Source organism: Microtus pennsylvanicus, chromosome 18, assembly GCF_037038515.1.
Source record: "Microtus pennsylvanicus isolate mMicPen1 chromosome 18, mMicPen1.hap1, whole genome shotgun sequence".
Lineage (NCBI taxonomy): Eukaryota > Metazoa > Chordata > Mammalia > Rodentia > Cricetidae > Microtus > Microtus pennsylvanicus.
Window position 1 is genome coordinate 10,952,501 of NC_134596.1, and position 5,084 is coordinate 10,957,584.

Genomic DNA, 5,084 nt, shown 5'->3' on the forward strand with positions numbered 1-5,084 from the left:
AACCAATTGACATCTAACAGAAAATGATTCAGAGATAAGTTGCATATACCACAGAGACATGATGAAAGAAAATCCTTAGGTTTCCTCAAAGATCCAGAGAAAGGATATGATCACCAACATTGTCCATGGGAAGGGAATTTGAATGGACAACACCTTCTGCTCTAGAAATGACATACACCATTCCAATACAGAAGATAGGAAGGGAATATATGTTTGGCATCCACCATTTTACTTCATCTTGCCATTTCCTATACTTCAGAGAAATAAGTATTCCACATGTTACATAGTCAAAGATATTACCTTTCTTGCATTCAGTGGAATGACCCAAGGTCCTGACATTGTCTGCTTTTTGATGGATATCTCTGTTTCAACTTACATTCCATAATGCTGTTGCTTTTCTAGGGTGAAAAACATTTTCACATGATGAACCAGAAGATAATACACATCGAGGGAACTGTTTGCGCAACCATGTCCTTTTAAACATATAAAAGCAACGTCATAGATACTGTCAGGATTCATTCTTCTTAAAGCAGGTACAGTGTGCTAAGAGATGTGGACTAGAAGATGTCATGACAAATGAGTGTGAGAAATATGTGCCTTACATCCCAATGATGTTGTAAATCTGCAACTTTTATATCAAAGGGAAAGCAGTGGTCTCCACTTAGGTTATTGTCTAAAGGACAGAGACTGGCAGATTTAGTAGAAGCAATCAGGAACGTAAGGTGTCATTGTAAGACAAGCCAAAATATAGGAAAGACGAAACATGTAAATGTGGGTAGGAATAGGGAAATGTTAACTGGAAAATTTGGGTATGCTTGGTAGTCTGCATTATGTGGCTATCAAGGCAGACAGAGTTGTGTGGAGTACTTAGCATTCCTGATAACTTCCATTTCTCTTCTGTTACAGAATAGAATCCTGGAGGTTTTCTTATTCTTTGTGCAGAAATGGTAAGCAGCGAGTCTCTATCTCTTGACTGAATTATTTCTGCTAAGACTGGGTATTTTTAAAAGTCAACATCTTTGACTTCATGATTTCACAAAGTATAATTTCTAAGATGATAATCTCTTTACCAGTTTGGTTTTATTCATGCCCATGTCCTCAAGTCTATCATTCTACAGTCCTTTGTCATGCTAGGTATCATAGAGGAGAATGCCTTCGCAAACTAGTGAAAAATTAAAGAAATATTACCATTGAGGGAATAGTTTTAATTTGAGTCACCCAATGTGTGTGAAGGTTATTCAAAAATGTCTGTTAAAAGCACCATCGTATTCAATCTTTATGATGTATGGTCAATTAAAAATGCCCAAATTTAATGCATCCGATATTCCAACAGTTTTTCACCTGACCTCCATTCACCCAACTCTTCTTTCCACGCTTTTGTGATAGTTATGTACCTGAGATTTGCAACAGATCCCACCCATGAATGTAGCTTTCTAGCAAACCGAGAAGCAGGATAAATGTTTTGCTACTCTGAGTTTAATTTATGTGAATTCAGAACTGTTCCCCCCTCTGAGTTTCAGAACTATTTTGTCAGATTTCCAGGTTACTGGTTCATCTGTGCATGTCTGTTTTCATAGAGAACCTCTCCAAATGGCAGGTTGATTATATATGTTTTGCAGAATGCATTTAATCTCAAATCTGAACAAGAGGAGTGTGTCAAACAAATCAGGATTCTCAAGCTCAGAGAAAGTATCAGGGTCAATTCCAATAGAATTTTTAACTAATATGGAATTTGAAGGTGAACATTGGAAATTTTCATGAAATAGAAGTGCAGGTTGTCACAGGAGGCACACAAACACACAAAACTACCCCACAAACATAAAATTGAATTAGAATTTATTGGTGATAATGCCTATTATTGTTGTTTCTGTTGGATTTTCCCTTATGATAATAGCACGGTTGAATGTCACTAAGTTGAGGTTGTCAGAATAAGAATTTCACGATGATAGAAACATGGACACTTGCAAAGATAATTGCAAAGTTCATAAAGGTAAACTGAGGAAAAAATGTGTGGTAGAAAGGGTGGAGAATAAGTCATAAGACAATGTGGATGATGATGATGATGATGATGATAATGATGACGATGATGATGATGATGATAATGATGATGATGATGATAATGATGATGATGATGATGATAATGATGATGATGATGATGATGATGATGATAATGATGATGATGATGATGATAATGATGATGATGATGATGATAATGATGATGATGATAATGATGATGATGATGATGATAATGATGATGGTGATGATGATGATGATGATGATAATGATGATGATGATGATAATGATGATGATGATGATAATGATGATGATGATGATGATGATGATAATGATGATGATGATGATGATGATGATAATGATGATGATGATGATGATGATGATGATGATGATAATGATAATGATGATGATGATGATGATAATGATGATGATGATATTGATTATGAGGAGGAGGAGGAGGAGGATGATAATGATAGTGAGAGTGATAATGATGATGATGATGACACATTGAAGTAGAAGGATAGTAAAACTATCAAAATCTCCTGCCTCGAGTAGATATTCAAGACACCAAGGGAAGTTTTGGCCTTTGAATCATATTATGTAAACCCCTATATTTTTGCTACATTTTATTTTATACATTTCTTCTATTTGCCATGAAGCTAATTGTCAAGATCAAATTTAACTCATCAAAATCTGGATGTGTTTAGATTCGATTTCTGTTCCTGTGGCACAAGAGAGTGCTGATAATTTTGTTGACAAATGGGCTATATAGTATAGGAGAATATGTCTCGTAATATCATTGATGATTTGCCTCAGTAGAGATCCAGAGAGAGAAGCCTGCTGCACTATGCTGATCTTTCTCTTCCAAGCCAAGAGTCTATCTATCACTGCTTTCCAGTGTCACTGGAGGTGGTCATGTGTTCAAAGCTGCCTTTTCTGGATTGATGATGAGAACATGTTTCTGAGGACGCTGATGGAATCAAAGAGAAAGCCTCTGAGGTCCAGATAAGTGGTGGTCTTGACAACCGTGATGATTCCAGAACATGGCTAGCACTCTTGTATTTTTAAGGAAGACAGTTACAGTGCAGACGAGCTTTGATCTCCTAAATTTTGAGAGAAGAACAATTTGCTGGATGCAATAACTGTCCAGATCTTTGCTTCCATATTCGGCTTCTAAAAAGCAATGTACTACACCCTAGAAATTCATTGATTTCAAGTTTTTGCTGTTACATGCCAGAAAGAAAGACACAAAAGAGATGGAAGCAGTGAAATCATAACAGAGATTCTCAATGATCCTCTCTGCGGAATTGGACACAACAACAATGGGACAAGGGCAAGAGGAACTGTCAGGACTCGTGCCCACCCTAAGTACAAAAATTGGAGAGCTTTTGGATTCCTGTTGCTTTCCCAATTAGGCAGGAATGCCGGACAATTTCTCATATTTGGACAGTCATTCCATTTGTCTTTTTTGTCTCTGAATACATCATAATCCCTGGATGGTGTATCAATTCTACATGCTAATGGTCATCTCACACTCCAGGCATCATATCCAGTTGCTTCTCAGATCCAGATATTCTCAGCAATCATATCTTCCTATCATAATTTCTTATTCAAAATGAGAATATTTTTGATAAAGTCCAATTAAAATGTGTCTTAATCAGCCTGGTCTGTGATTGGGACCTCTACTTAGTTTAATTTGTTTTGATTTATTAGCATGCTGAGAGATTCACAAAGAATATAGTTGGCATGGCACATAGATATAATTCCAACGTCCATCAAGCATTTCACTTCCATCCGGGCCTCCAAGACAGAGAGCCGGGGAAACAAATGGGAAACATGTTCACAAGGAGCCTAAATAATGCATTAGACACCTGAAATTTTCAAGTGTTCCAGGGATGAATTCAAGCTCTCCTCAGAATAACCAATTGACATCTAACAGAAAATGATTCAGAGATAAGTTGCATATACCGCAGAGAAATGATGAAAGAAAATCATTAGGTTTCCCCTAAGATACAGAGAAAGGGTACGATCACCAACATTGTAATATGGGAAGGGAATTCGATTAAACAAAACCTCTTGCTCTAGAAATGACATACAACATTCCAAAACAGAAGATAGAAAGAGAATTTATGATTGCCATCCACCAGTTTAGTTTATGTTGTCATTTCCTATACTTCAGAGAAATAAGTATTGCACACGTTACCTATTCAAAGATATTCCATTTCTTGGGTTTAAGTGGAATGACCCAAGGTCCAGACATTGTCTGCTTTTTGATGGATATCTCTGTTTCAACTTACATTCCATAATGCTGTTGCTTTTCTAGGGTGAAAAACATTTTCACATGATGAACCAGAAGATGATACACATCGAGGGAACAGTTTGCTCAACCATGTCCTTTTAAACATATAAAAGCAACGTCATAGATACTGTCAGGATTCATCCTTCTTAAAGCAGGTACAGTGTGCTAAGAGATGTGGAATAGAATATGTCAGGACAAATGAGTATGAGAAATATGTGCCTTATATTTCAATGATAGTATAAATGTGCCATTACTATATCAAAGGGAAAGCAGTGGTCTCCACTTAGGTTATTGTCTAAAGGACAGAGACTGGCAGATTTAGTAGAAGCAATCAGGAAGGTAAGGTGTCATTGTAAGACAAGCCAAAATATGGGAAAGATGAAACAGGTAAATGTTGGTTGGAATAGGGAAATGTTAATTGGAAAATGTGGGTATGCTAGGTAGTCTGCATTATGTGGCTATCAAGGCAGACAGAGCTGTCTTTAGTAATTAGCATTCCCGATAACTTATTCCTCTCCTGTTACTGAATAGAATCCTGGAGGTTTTCTTATTCTTTGTGCAGAAATGGTAAGCAGCAAGTTGCTATCTCTTGACTGAATAATGTGTGCTAAGACTGGGGATTGTTAAAAGTCAACATCTTTGACTTCATGATTTCACAAAGTATAATTTCTAAGATGATAACCTCTTTACCAGTTTGGTTTTATTCATGCCCATGTCCTCAAGGCTATCATTCTACAGTCCTTTGTCATGCTAGGTATCATAGAGGAGAATC

General features: G+C 36.7%; 1 non-coding gene across 1 annotated transcript; it reads left to right on the plus strand.

Moving 5' to 3' along the window:
• Positions 1 to 2,951: 2,951 nt before the first annotated feature.
• LOC142838021 (small nucleolar RNA SNORD109A) lies at positions 2,952 to 3,016 on the plus strand. Its single transcript, XR_012908468.1, has one exon. It is a non-coding gene; the product is annotated as a small nucleolar RNA SNORD109A (small nucleolar RNA).
• Positions 3,017 to 5,084: the final 2,068 nt, after the last annotated feature.